The following is a 14,615-nucleotide window of genomic DNA, read 5'->3' as shown; positions in this document are numbered from 1 at the left end:
TTGGATGAAAGAAACATGAACGGAATTTACTTCCACTACATCTCAGTTCATGCACACATTCACCTTCTTTTTTGGAATGAAAAGTGTTGAAGAATGTAACTGGGTCTAGTCTTCATAATTGTACTTGAAGCCAAAATGTAATATATTTTTCAAAAGAAAGAAAAAAGAATTTATATTATTAATTTAATTAACTTGTTAAAGCATGAGTTTCATTCTTGGGTGAATTTTTATAAGCTAGGCCTCCATTCTAGGCTTTAGGATTATTTATGTGGGTCAAATTCAATTTGTTTGTTGGCCAAAGACTCCTCAATCAAGTCATCATGTTCAACAAAGTCATCAACTCAGCCCCTTCATCAAGTCTTCTCTTCAAGTCGGCCTCAAATAAATTATCTTCAAGTCGTTTTCCTCAAATATACTCATGTTGGCCTAAAGTAGATACATGCCTCTTCACAAAGTGATGTCAACTTATTTACTGTGGGAAACTAATATAAATAAAAGTGTGAGGACTTCACATAAATTACATTCAAGTAGTTCGGATTCTCTCTTAAATTTGGATATCATAGATGTGTTCTCGATGCAATCATAGGAGGATGACTTCAGATTAGTTTGGTAATTACAGAATGAGGTTCAGTGCCACCATAGATCCCATACTAACATGCTACCATAGTTTCGGTGTCAACATGCCACAGTTTCTGTTCTAACAGTGTCAGCACAGCCTTGCTGCAATCTTTTTTTCAGCACCTCCACAGAAGAAGAGATCATAGTCACAATAGTAATGTTTTAGTGTCATCACAGTAATAAGGACTTTGCGGCACCAAAAAATGAGGTCTTGGTGATATTAAAACGATTAGGTCTTGGTGATGATACAATGAGGAGATCTCAGTGTCATATCAATGTTGATAATGTCTTAGTGCTAACATAGTGACTTGGATCTTCATATACAAACACAGAGAAAGGAAGATTAAAAAAAGGATGACTTGATGGAAGGAGTCTCTAGTCTATATTTTAAGGGCCTTGGTCATCTCACCTTGAATCTATTGAAGGAATATTTTTGACTGGGCTTTACGCAAAGAGTGGGGTTTTTTCCTCGTAGCGTGCCCACATCTTGTGTCCTCTTCTATTTTTTGTTTAGAATTAGTCTTTATGATAATAAACTATAAATCGAAAGATCTAATAATAATAATGAAAACATCACAAGAGAATGTCATAATCAGAGAAACAAATTAACAACCGCCTCCTTGGATTTCTCAACAAAAAGACTATAACCTAAGAAAATCCTCACCTAGAGCCACAAAATATTCTCCACTTGTGTTCAAGCAAACTAAGTGCACAAATCTTGTATACCTATGAAATAATAAATATATTAAAGATACCAATAATTTACAAGCCTTTCTTTATCTAAATTTGACAAATGTTTATAGCCACTGAAGATATTTTGAGAACTTATTTAAAAAATTAGAAGACAATGGAATCACATGTGGAAACTGTATATACCTTATGTAAACCAATATCAACAAACTGAGAATCTTCATTCAATATAACTTGGAAGTTTAGCATGCATAAAAAGAGACTAAATGTGAATGAAATATAACACAAAAAATTCCTGTAATGAATGAAAATTGTGTTCAATCTCAAAATAAAAAATTGGTACAAGCCTTTTTGCAGCCGCTGCAAGAAGTATGTCAACTCCTGTTTTAAATCACACTTGAATGATACCTTCCTGTGAAGTAAGTGAAATAAATAATAAAAAAAAAATTATAATTTAATGTGTACAACATCTCATCTAGCATAGTGCATTCATCGTGATTAATTACAAACATCTAAAAAACATATACTTTTAAATTTTCCACCTTAAATGTTCTTGTACAAATGCCCCGATTAACACTAAAATAACATATTTCATTTTCTCCATCGCAAGATAAGATAAATTTCTTGTTTTGATGCAAATCAAAAGACATAACAATTCCTAAATGACCTATAAATGTGCTCAATGATAGCTTGGTTGTAACAAATAACAATATGCTATAATGATTTGACCTGTCTAATATAAGATTTGGGGCCTACCACTCTTTAAGAGAGAATGCCCATTGAGTAAATGTTGGGATAACATCAAATTATAAAGACCATCCTCCACCCAAATCTGTTATCAAAAATTAAAATAAAATAAAATTTAAATGCTTCGATGTGCCAAGAAGGTACCAAAGTAGCCCAACCAATGAAAGCAGCAATAGGTGCTAGATGACCATCATCTAGAAACTAGAGTACTTAGAATTTATTTAAACCAAGGTTAGTATTTATGAAATCGTTAATTAAGAAATAAATGTATTTTCCCATTTAATGGAAGAATTTTCTAGAATTTATAATAAATGAAATGCTAAGATATGGAGGCAAAGAAAATTTTAAGCTCATTATGTCACAAAAATAGAAGAGAAAATGAAAAATCCAAGCATCATTTTGTGAGAGGATGAACCTTTCATCTTCAAACTCTAAGAGGACAACAATATTAGAAATTTGCAACAATATATCGAATATGTCTCTAAGATCTGAATCAAACCTATCAAGCGAGGCCCTGATCATTAGAAAGATGCAAAATATATCAAATGTGTTGCTAAGATATGAAGAAAACCTATCTTGTAAGTGAATGTACATGTACATAACAAAATATTGAATATGCATCAAAATTAACACAAATGTACTTGTAAAGAATGCATATAGTGCTCAGTCTCAACATCAAAAATTCGTAGAACAGTTTCTGCTGCGACTGCAAGAAGTCTGCCAAATATTGTTTGAAATCACATTTGACCCAAACCACCTTGTGAAGTAAGTGAAATCTAGAATATGTTTTGCATAGTTTAACCTGTATAGCATCTCATCTAGCATAGTGATTTCATTGCTATTAATTACATAGATAAAAATAATATAATTTATAAAGTGTCCACCTTAAATCTATTTTGTAAATGCCCTGATTAGCACTACTATAACAAATTTCATTTTCTCTATCACAAGAGTAGAGTAGATCATTGTTTGGATGGAAATCAAGAGACATAACGATTCGTAAATAACTAGTAAACATTCTCAATGAATAGATTGGATTTAACAAATAAAAATACGTTAGAATGATTTTACCTATCTAATACAAGATTTAGGAGCAACCACTCTTTAAGAGAGAATTCCCATTGAGAATGACCACTCTATATACAGGGCATAAACATTGTACTCTATATTCAATTGTACAATTTTTTGGCTTTTTCACCTATAAAAATTCCTTATCACATAAATGTCCTTATGGCTTACGAAATCCACCTTTGGGGGAGCCATTGCTTGACTAACCCAAAGTTGAGAGCAATTATGGAGCATTCCCATCTTTGCATAATTAAGGGTAAAAACCTCTCGAGCAATATGAACCTGAATTAAGTATTCATGATCTAACATAGAAAATCATGTTCATATTGGCAAAGCCATTTCAACAAAGGAAGGGAGAAGATAATTAATATTTCTTTACCATCTCCTCAAATAAAAAAAATTAACCCCACTTATTTGATTTCCATTTTGTTTTTGTATGGAAGAAGGTATAGCTCAAAGCATATGAAAGCATGGAAAACAATGTTATGAATTGTGAGCTAATGAATTCCATCATTGGTAGGATAGACATCTAGCAAATATGGAACAAGACAATCATCGTTAATGAAAAACTTTGGCCTAATAGGTTAGATATATTATTAATTATGATTAGTGGAGACACTGGCGAATTTTTCTAACTTTCAACACATTTTCTCTATTCATTGTTTCCCTGTACTTTACTTAATTTTGATCTTTCATTCCATTCTGGGAAGTGGACTGGGCTTTGGGCCTGAAAAAATGGCTCAAATCTAGGAGTCCCTAGCATAGAACTAGCAAGTTTCATCCACAGTCACTGGCATGTAGGCCTATGAGAGTGACTTTAGGTCTCTGGTCGCTCCCTTGCCCATAGCATGAGAGTGAATGAACCTTAAATTGTCCATAACAACAGTGGGATGCAAGGACATTCTGTTTGAGTGGCTAACTTATCTCCTAAGGGTTTGGTTGATGATGTTTGATGGATGTCTGTGTGATGTTCCAGCAATTCCACTTCATTAAGGTTACCTACGAGGTAAAATCTAATCATAGTAGGCTCTCGTCTCATGTTTACCTAATTGGCATGGTTACTTGCGTGGATGTGGGGGGGAGGGCATTACAATTCTATAATATATAACTACAAAATTTCCATGACTTCATTTTCTTGTAAATTTGTATGATCTGGGTCGAAGGTGATTAATATGAAATTTCTTGCAATAAATATGAACAATATATTGCAATAAACACGCAAAAATTGCGTCATAATCTAGGAAGTCAACCAAAGAAGGCAATCAAAAATATATCAAACATGGTTGAGAGAGATGGAGATGAATATATCATAAAGTAATATTTATTTGTATCTTGATTCAAATCACCTTGCATAGATGTATCTTAACGCCAGGTTTGTCAAACACCAAGGCAAACAAAATTCTTTGAAGTGAAAAACTTTCCTTAAGTTTTTTCTCTCTAAAAAATGTTTGCACCTTGAATCTCAGCACATGATAGATACAAGGTTAATATGGATCTACACCGGTTTATATATTATTTATAATAATTCATAATACATTAGATGTATATAGGCATGGTTTTTGGCATACATACACCACATCAGAGTTACTAACAGAGGTTCAAATTAGACATCTCATCCATATTGGAGTTGTAGATTCTAGAATGCACCTCTCGATACAATGCCAAATGACAACATATTTAGTTGAAAAACTAGAAAGAGGGGATATTCTCTAATGGTTTCACTGTAAGGCTAATATTACATAAACTAGAGAAATAAAGAGGAGAAAACAAACTAAAGACAAACACATCAATTAAGAAATATTTTTGTAGGAGAAATTATTGATATGTTAAGCCATGTTCGCTGTAGCCCAACCATAAGACAAACAAGTGACTCAATGGGATTGAAGAGACAATAGTCATGAAATAGCTTTAGAAATATTCAATTAAACTAAAGGCAAGCAAAAAAATAGTTAAATTTATGTCAAAAGACAAAAAAAATAACATAAAGTGGCGTTAATCAACCAATTTCATATGCATCCCCTTTTTTAATGGACTTAACTAATGTAATATCCCATCCATAAATGCACATTGCTAAAAACACGTTATGCATTTGAGAAGGAACCTTTACACCTTTTGTATACAATGTCTTTCCTACCACTACATGAACCAAATTTCTCTAATAGGGTAATTCATAAACCCTCTATTCTTGAAAATGAAATATTGGTTCGTTGATCAGGTCAACAAGCAATGAATCTATCCACTAGGATTCCATTTCCAGTGTTCTTCATCCCACACGAATGCCATAAATCTGAAAGGGATGGAACTGGGTACAACTCCTGGGAGAAGGCCATTGGTGCAATCATGTGAAATAGATTCTCATGGTTTCCCCATTGATCCAATAAAATTCAATCATTTTTTGTAAAATAGTACATCACTGGTAGCAAAATTTAGTCTAAGAGGGCATTTTTTTCGATGTTGATTAGTGGTAGACAATATTGTTTTATCTCCAAGTAAAAAATGAAATGACCAATTACAACACATGAACATTATAACTAAAATGTCACATATCTCTTACCATATACAAACTTTTAGATGAAATAGGCCACTCACCTATTTGATTGTAGATAAACAATATGCACCTAGCACCGCAATATTTGATGAGCATACATGTAGGAGTATACACCGCAAGGTGTGAAAAACCACCAAATCCAATTGTGTTATCCCAAAGTATAACCTCTTGAATGTTGCGGTGGTGTGTTTATTAATTTTTGTTAATTGTATAAGAAAATCCATGATGAATGTCGAATGCTAATCACTATTATCTTAATCTAAATATCATAATGCAACTTTCACTAATATGCAGTTCAATAAAGCAAGTTACAATGTAATCCAATATACAATACAAGGAGATAGTGTCATTAAAACATATAAAAATCCTTATGGAAGGATATGTCACTTTAATTTTTGCTTTAAGTCAGACATAGCTGACTGTAGGGGAATATCTATCATGAGGGTCCACCTATGATAATTACTATTCTCCTATGCTAAATATCAGAACACCATCATCATCAGGGAGGATTTTTGTAGGAACTTCACAAAGATTTTCTAGACAAGGCCATTTGGTTTCTTATGTCCCATGTGGGCTTCCAAATCATTGATGGGTCGTTGTATTGTCATCAATGTCTAGTGTATCTCAATTTGCTGACACTAGTACTAGATAGAGATAAAATAATGTGGTTGAACAAAAAACCATGAATGGTTTAGAGGGCAACTTGAGACTAGCACTAGTTGATGTTTGAGATATATCACCAACTTTTGAGAGCAGAATGGATTCATAGAATTTATTTCTTATGTAAAGGTTGAGGTCAAGGCTTATTTTATATTTCATTTAACTGTATACTATGGATCAGAGGAAAAAATTAACCATCTTTCCCTACACATTACTAAGGTTAGTCCTTGCAAATGATGTTTACTTTAGAGCTTGTATTTTACACATAAACATTATTTCTTTCCTACATTTTCTGTAACTTGAGACTGAAGTGCCTTGTCTACATTTGATTACCACTTGGATTATTTGGATTTTCTCTCTACCATGCACCACGTTGGCAACTTTACACATTGGGTTGTGGGCTTCTTGGAGGTTCATAAGATCTTTAGAGAGTCATTGATATTCTTGGAAACAAATTACTAGGGTTTTTGTTTTTCTAAAGAGTTCTGCAGCGATGGATGTTAAGAGTTGGTAGTTCCTTCCCTATTTTCCAAGGTGAATATGATTATTCCCCCAAGGATTACTACCCCACAACCTACTGATATGAGTCACAGTATCAAGGTTATTCTATTGTAGGCATTAGGCATGGATGTCTCCACTATTGATTTAAATTCAAAATATGAGTAGGGATACTTACCTACCCTCTTGGTGTTAGTTGTACTTTAACCTTGACTTCATCGTTTCAATATCTCTTCTTCTAAAAGTATGGGCCTCGCTTGAAGGATGTAGATTCTATTATGTTTGACATAGTTTTATATTTGATGGACATTGATATAAAATTCAATTTCTCACTAAATGTTGTTATAGTAGGTAGCTAGATTAATTTTTGGAAGAGAACTATGTTTTTGAATTTAGTTTGTCCAATGTTTCAGGTGGACATTCCACCCGTTATCAAAGACATAAAAGCTTTGAGATGATGTTAAAGGGGTGTCATGAGGAGAATGAGTAGAATTGGAGGAAATTAATCATCATGGAAAAAATGAATAAATTTGTTATGGTAGGTTGGAGATTGTTGTCTCATTGGTGTTGGGCTCATTAGAATTTGGATCATGTTTGCAAGTGGATGTGGTGGCAAAGGAACTTGGGGAGGATTACTAGACACTAATGGGGGTTTACACATTGATCTCAATGACCCAAACTATGATAGTGAGGAGGTAAAATATTATGCTTTAAAGTATGCATTAGCTCATTGACTCACTAGCTAAGATTTTTGCAGGATTTTCTACATCATTACCATCTATGTCAATGATATGCATGTTTGGGTTTTATTCTGTGTTTGTTATTTCATTTTTCAATGATTCCTTTATATGATTTAGAATCCTCAAATGTAATGTTGATGATGCGTTTGTTGCCTTGTTAAGTCACATTTATCTAGTTTTTTATTTATACCCAACATATTCCCTTTAACCTGATACCAAAAACCAGAAGACTTGTACACTAAAAAGGTAAATCACTCTGGTTTCAAGTACTAAGTCACTGAATACTGGTTCTGTGCATCTTTTCCTTTTGTGTCAATGATATGCAAGTTTGTGTTCTATTGTGTGATTTACTTGTAATGTTGATGATGGGCACCACCTTGTTGAATACATAAATTAATTGGGAGTTTTAGGAAATGTAATGTTCATTTTAAATGAGTGTGAGTGCCATAGTTTGAGAAAAATCATGCACAAACATTACACGTGTGAGAAAAAGGAAAGCTAGAAACATTTTTCTAAATTAGGTTTTACACTAACTTGGGAAAAAATCATAAGGAAATGAAAATCAAGCCTAACACAGTTTCTGAGAATGCTCACTCAGTTTGGTAGTGTTGTAAAGAACTAGAAAATGGACTTGTGAACAGAGAGTTGTTGTCATGATACTCAACCTCTATCATTATATAGTGTGGCTCCAAATTGAATAATTGAGCAATGCTGCCAAAAATGTTTGCAAGGTTGCACTTCAGTTACAAGCTCGTGAAGGCTATTGTTACCTGTGAAAACTATTGATCATTTGTAATTGTCCAGATGATGCAGAAACTAGAAAGGAAGCAGAATTTGCCAGCCCTAGTTTTTGTCGACAAATGTTGAATAATTTTTAATCTAGTTTTTTCTTTTTCTATTCACTGAGGTAAAAGCTCATAGGACTGGTATGAATTGTCTCTGTATGCCAATTGTTGTGGAAGAATTGCATGATAAATTTTGTTGTGTGTGGAACTATTCCATAGAGATATGCTAGAATTGAAGTATGATGCTATGATTGTTGGACACAGATATTAGGATGAGATAAATTGACTTTATAAACACTGCTATAGATCCATCTTAACCATGGATCTAGCAAGCGCAGCAAGGAATCAAATATCTTGAGGTGAAAACCTCTTTTAGATTGAAAAACTTGGAATCTTTTTTCTACCTCAAGATATTTGGTTAGTACCATTACTGGATATATTCATGGTTCAGAAGAACCTATATATGGATTCAATGCCCTGAAAATTTGCTTGGGCCTTACATTTTGTAAACTATATGTGTCAACGTAAGGTTGAGCACAGAAAGAACTAACATCTCCCTCATTTGGTTGTAGAGTGTGCCTCTTAGTGCAATGAACATGCTCAAAGGGACCACTTTGTTGTCAGTGTTAGTCATGTTTATGATTATTGTATTTTCTGGGAAAAAAATATTTTATAAAAAAATAATTATCTGATATGGATTAATCCAGTCTACTTTGTCATTAGGATTTTTTTGATGCCATCGAACCGATTTTATAGAAATTCTCCAAACAAGTATTGTCCTCTATAAATTTCGTGCAGTGAGACTTCCTTGAATGTAAAGTTGCAATTACATGTTTCTTTATTAATAATAGCTCGATCCCTAACAGGAGCTAAGTAAGCATATGTTTTTCTGAATGTAAGCATAGGTTCTACTTGGATAATTCAATTGGAATGGGAACATGCTTAAGATGCATGATCTCATGCCCAACCATCTCGATCAATATAGATATCATATCCCCTCAACATATGTTGCATTTTCCTTGTTTGCCTCCTATTAATACGATATATAGTTAGCAGCATCTCGTACACAAACCAAACATTCATCAAGTAGCCTTGGCGATACATCTTCATAGGGTTGTATTTGAAATATTCTGACTAATATGATAGTGACAAATTTCTGATTCAATGACTTACATCCATAACAAGGTCAATTAAAGCAGGTTAGATGAAGTCTTAAAATAAATCACACAAACCAACTAAAATATTACAATGTAAAAGCCCATCAATCACATTCCAACAACATTGAGTGAAGTTCTGATAGAAGAATTTATATTCACCTCCAAAAGTTTCAAGCTTGTTGCCCAAGATTGACTGTCAAAATTCCTTCAAATTTCAATTTTTCACTAACCTATGATTGACGTCACCATAAATACTTGCAACTCAATATTATATTATCCAAAATTAGAATGAGTATCTAAATCATGGAAAAGAAATTGGAATTGACATGTCAACTGTCCCCATTAACCCTTAGTGGATTGGAATATATTGACAATCGAGTCAATCCTCTATGGAATGGAATATCTTAACAGTGGACTATCATTTTTGCCTATTGAAGGAACCTTGTCAATTGCTCAGTACAATTGTATCTCAGTCTTTCGAGGAATACAAGGTAAAAGTTGGATCAATAATAGTGGAATATTTTGATACTAATGATGTCACTGCAGTAGCTACCGATCTTTGGTTGTCTCTACTATCACCATTATTTTGTTGAAAAGCTTATCTCCTTGGAAATGGATAGGTATGGCTGAGAAAAGGAGGTGGATGCAGTGTGGTGGTCTTGAACCTGAATAGGTTAGCAAAGGTTTTAGAAAATTGTTGGACACAGTTGACGACTTTGCCTGGGATATCCTTGAAGCAATATATATTTTAGCATTATTTGTTTCTCATGAAGTATTTGATAATATAATTCCTATGGCTTTTCTAACCAAAACCTTGAAATATCTATCTGAGGATTCAAAGGGAGTTGAATCAATCCAGAAGGCATAGGAAATCTATTTATCAACTCCTCTTCATGCATATATTATCGAACATTGATGGGGTGGCAGTAATTACATCACCGTAGAAGAAGTAAAAAGGAGACAAGTGACTCTTTCAATGAATATGTTGAGAGTGGTGATAAGGAAAAATATTGTCGATGTGTAAAATATTTGATATGCATTTTTAATAGAGTGATTTTCAATGTACTATTCAATGCACATTACAAGGAGATAGTGGCACTCATGCTAAACAAAATCCTCAAAAAGGGGCCTACCAAAATCCTCAAAAGGGGGTATTGCTACGAAGAAGACATCATAAAAACAACAAAACCCTCAAAAAGGAATATGCTACTTTTCTTTCAATTAATTAGCTTACAAACATCACAAAGACAAGAAGGAACCAAAAAGTGGCCAATCACCCATAAGAAATTTTAATGTCTAAATGAAGAAATACACATTGAAATTTGAGTATTAAAGATTAAAATACATCCCTGAGAAAGCTAATGTGAACACCAAGACTACAATGAGAAGCCGAACAATTCAAGCAAATGAAAATCGCATAAATGACTGATGCCCATGTGGTATTCATTGTATTAAAGTCAAAGCACATCTACCATGAATAAAAATAACATCACAATAGATGAGATCTATAAGAAATCACACATACCTATACAGAACTGGTCTCAAATTACGCAAATCACATTAAATTTTGCTTTAAATGATAAAATAAATGCAACCCCAATGAATGTTTTTTAGCACTAGAAATAGATATTTTGTGCCTAGAAAAAAAATAAATTACCAATAAATAATTTGAAAAGAAAAACTATGGGAAAGATGTATAGATCCTTGTTTCCGTGTGTTTCTTGGAGATTTATGAATACAACATTCTTGTCAGTAAAATCCTCGAGAGCCATTGGTGGATGTTTAAGGTAATGATGAAGAAACTCTCAAAGTGCTCAAAGCTCAAAGATCATACTACTATGTGTTCTAGTAGATCAGACTATTATTTTTTCCAGTAGATAAATTACTTTTTCATGCATGCTCAACTCTTCTGTAACGATTTATATATTTTTTGTAGCTAAAAAGGTAAAGTGATTTTTTAAATTATTCATGTGTATGAATAATATACCCCTAGTGTGGTTGTTTCCAGATCCCAACAATGATCTTTACTTTCCTAGGGGTGCCACCCATATGGAGGGTGATTTGTCAACGTTCAAATTTTTTTATGCCCTAACGAGGGTTCAAATTTGTCTAAAAAAACATTGAAATTCTGACATAAAAAATAAATACAATTTTTTGTAAGGTTATAGCTATAAAGTTTTAACATATGGGTTGAGCGTTTCAAGGATCTAGGTTCCTAAGGTTTTCCATTCTGTATCGATTTCCGCCATAAAAAGCTATTCAAACATTCCTACTATAAAGCTTTAAAAAATAAAAAAATACCGCCATTTTTGAGAGAGGATGCCATTTTTGTTTTGTTGGAAAACTAATTTTAATTGTTATGTCATTTATATTCGAAATTGATGTTTTTGGATGGAATGTCATTTAGATGCCATTCTTTTATTGGAAAATTAATTTTAATTGTTATGTGGTTAGTATTCAAAGTTGATGGCTATGGTTGCAAAGTCAATTCACCCACCTTCAACTTTTCATTGGTTTTCCTTTGAAGTCACCCTTCCGAAGAGGTTCTATCACATATTTTGGACTTGCCTACAAAGCTTCCATTAGAGAATTGGGACTTACTATAGAATTTAGAGATTAAGTTTAACGGTAATTGTTTATGGTATTGTTTTTTTAAAGAGAAATCACTCTAAAAATGGATATTGGGTGTAATTTTAGTATTATAATATGTATTTTTTTTTATGAGGAAAACCATATTTGGATATCTCATATGATTTTAGCATAATTAGATGTATTTGACGTATAGTGTTTCATAAATTATAAACATGTATTTTTCATGAAATTTATTTTTGCAGATCAATACTAAAGCATGGAGTGTTTAGCATAGGATTTAAGGGGCACCAAAATGTTCTTATAAGATTTAAAGTAGTATCTCGAAACCTCAACAACCTTTCATACAACACATACAACATTGTTCCTACCAAGTTTCAAAGCTCATATTCATATTCAACAAGTTGTGTGCACACCTAGGAGTTAACATGTTTACTATGAGGAATGCCAAACAATACACAAAGCCATCATGGAAGCCCAACATTGACATATGGTACCAAGAATACAAACAATGATCATCATGATTATGAAGTCAAACCATCTTTAGAAATTAAGTAAATATTATTGGTGTTACATGCATTCCTATGTAATTTTTGAACTGACATAATTAAAATTACTAACATAAACAATTGATTTGTATTATTGTAGTACTTGTTAGGTAATTGTATTTATGTTACTAGACTAAATTAGTCATTCATGGTAGTCATTTTTAGTTGTACTACTTATTAGCTAGTCATATATTTTAACCTAAGACTAAATTAGTTGTTTATGATATGTTTGATCCAGGTGGATATTTGTGGCCACCCGCCAATTCCACTTGGACCCCCACCATTGTTCATTTAGTTTTTTAGTTTCCTTAATTGTAGCACATTTTACTATTTTAGCAGTTTTTCGGGTACTAAACTTCCAAAGTCGTTTTGAGGCCCTAAACAATGTTTTTTTGGCAATCTACTACCAGCCACTATGATTAATCATTTTTCCATCATATTCCTCAAAGATATATTTCTAGTGAGGTATCATGCGCATCAAACATAGATAATATGACCAAGGCACAACCCTGGGAAGTTGGCTGCCCAACTAACCCCAATGGGGCCCATAAACTCTTGGTGTTACATCTCCTCGAGTTAACGTTTTGGTTATTTAGGGTTTTCTCTTATTGTTCAATAATAAAAATTCCCTTGAGCCTGATTGTAACACAGTTCAGACATGTAGCCACCACATCTCTCCTCAGACATAAGCTACCATTGCCTGAGCTAGTTTGTTTCCATTTATTTTTGTAAGCATTTTTCAGTATTTTACATTAATGAAATGAAGTATTATTTCTATTGCATCTCTGTATTTATGGTTATCTCTATAATTTGTTGCATTCCTGTTGAAATTAAGACCACTATTTTTAGTTTGTCACTTAAGAATTCTCATGTTTTGTAGTATCCTGGAAAAGTTGCGGTGACTAATGTTTTTAGTCACCTACTCATTAATCTCATCTTTTTTTACTAGTGTACAGGTCATGAATGCACATTTAAACATAAGGGCCTCATACTTATATGAGAATCTTCAAGAAGGTATAATTTCCTCTCATAATAGTTGCAATAAAATCTATTAGCCCATTCATTCATTAACCGTTCATCAACAAGTAAAACATATCAAGAGCCATAGCTATAGCCTACTATGAAACCATCATCACTACAACAAAAAATGTAATTGGTGAGGTTCATGCTTGTGACAGACCCTTAAGGTCCGTCACCAATGTCACATATGGTGACAGTCCTTAAAAAAGTGTTGTTGTAAGCGCATATAGTGATGGACCCTCAAGGTTTGTCACCAAAGCCATTTTCAGTGACACTTTTGGTGAGGATTGTTAAAGGCCCGTCACTAATTCTCTCTTTGGTGACACTTCTAGTGACGATGTTTTATTGACCCCTCACCAATGCTCTTTTTGGTTGCTTTTAGTGATGGACAAAAAAATTTCGTCATCATTGATCATTACAATGAGTTTTTGATGATGCTATGTGCATGTTACTATATTTTTTTTCAAATGATAATGATTTAAGACCATTGTTGTCGAGTATTTTTCATTATGTGTCCAAAGCCATAGTGGTTAGATTTGATCAATTTTTTAAGAATTAATTAGTGTGTATCATTTCCCTCAAGTAATGAGAATATAGTTTTCCTATGAGCCAATACATGATTCATGTCTATTAGGTTTATTATCTAACAAATTCCTTTTGGATAAAATTCCACTAGTGTTTATAGGAACTATATTATTTAATACATAGTCAAGCTCTGTCAATTCTTTTAATGAGAGAGACCTAGCACTCCTAAACACTCTTGGCACACCTTAACATGCTTTGGCACACACTAACATTCATTGGCACCTCACATGTCTTAGAACATCTTTGTACCTAGAATATCTTTCCATGACTAGGAAACCCAAGTGCGTGTTGGCAGGCCATAGCATAACATAACACTCTCCTAGCATGTGTTGGCATGCACTGTAGTACCTAACATGACCTAA

This window comes from Pinus tabuliformis, chromosome 3_1, assembly GCF_031772625.1.
Source record: "Pinus tabuliformis cultivar Carrire ecotype Pingquan chromosome 3_1, CPIR1, whole genome shotgun sequence".
Taxonomy (NCBI): Eukaryota; Viridiplantae; Streptophyta; class Pinopsida; order Pinales; family Pinaceae; genus Pinus; species Pinus tabuliformis.
This window is presented reverse-complemented; position numbering follows the sequence as displayed.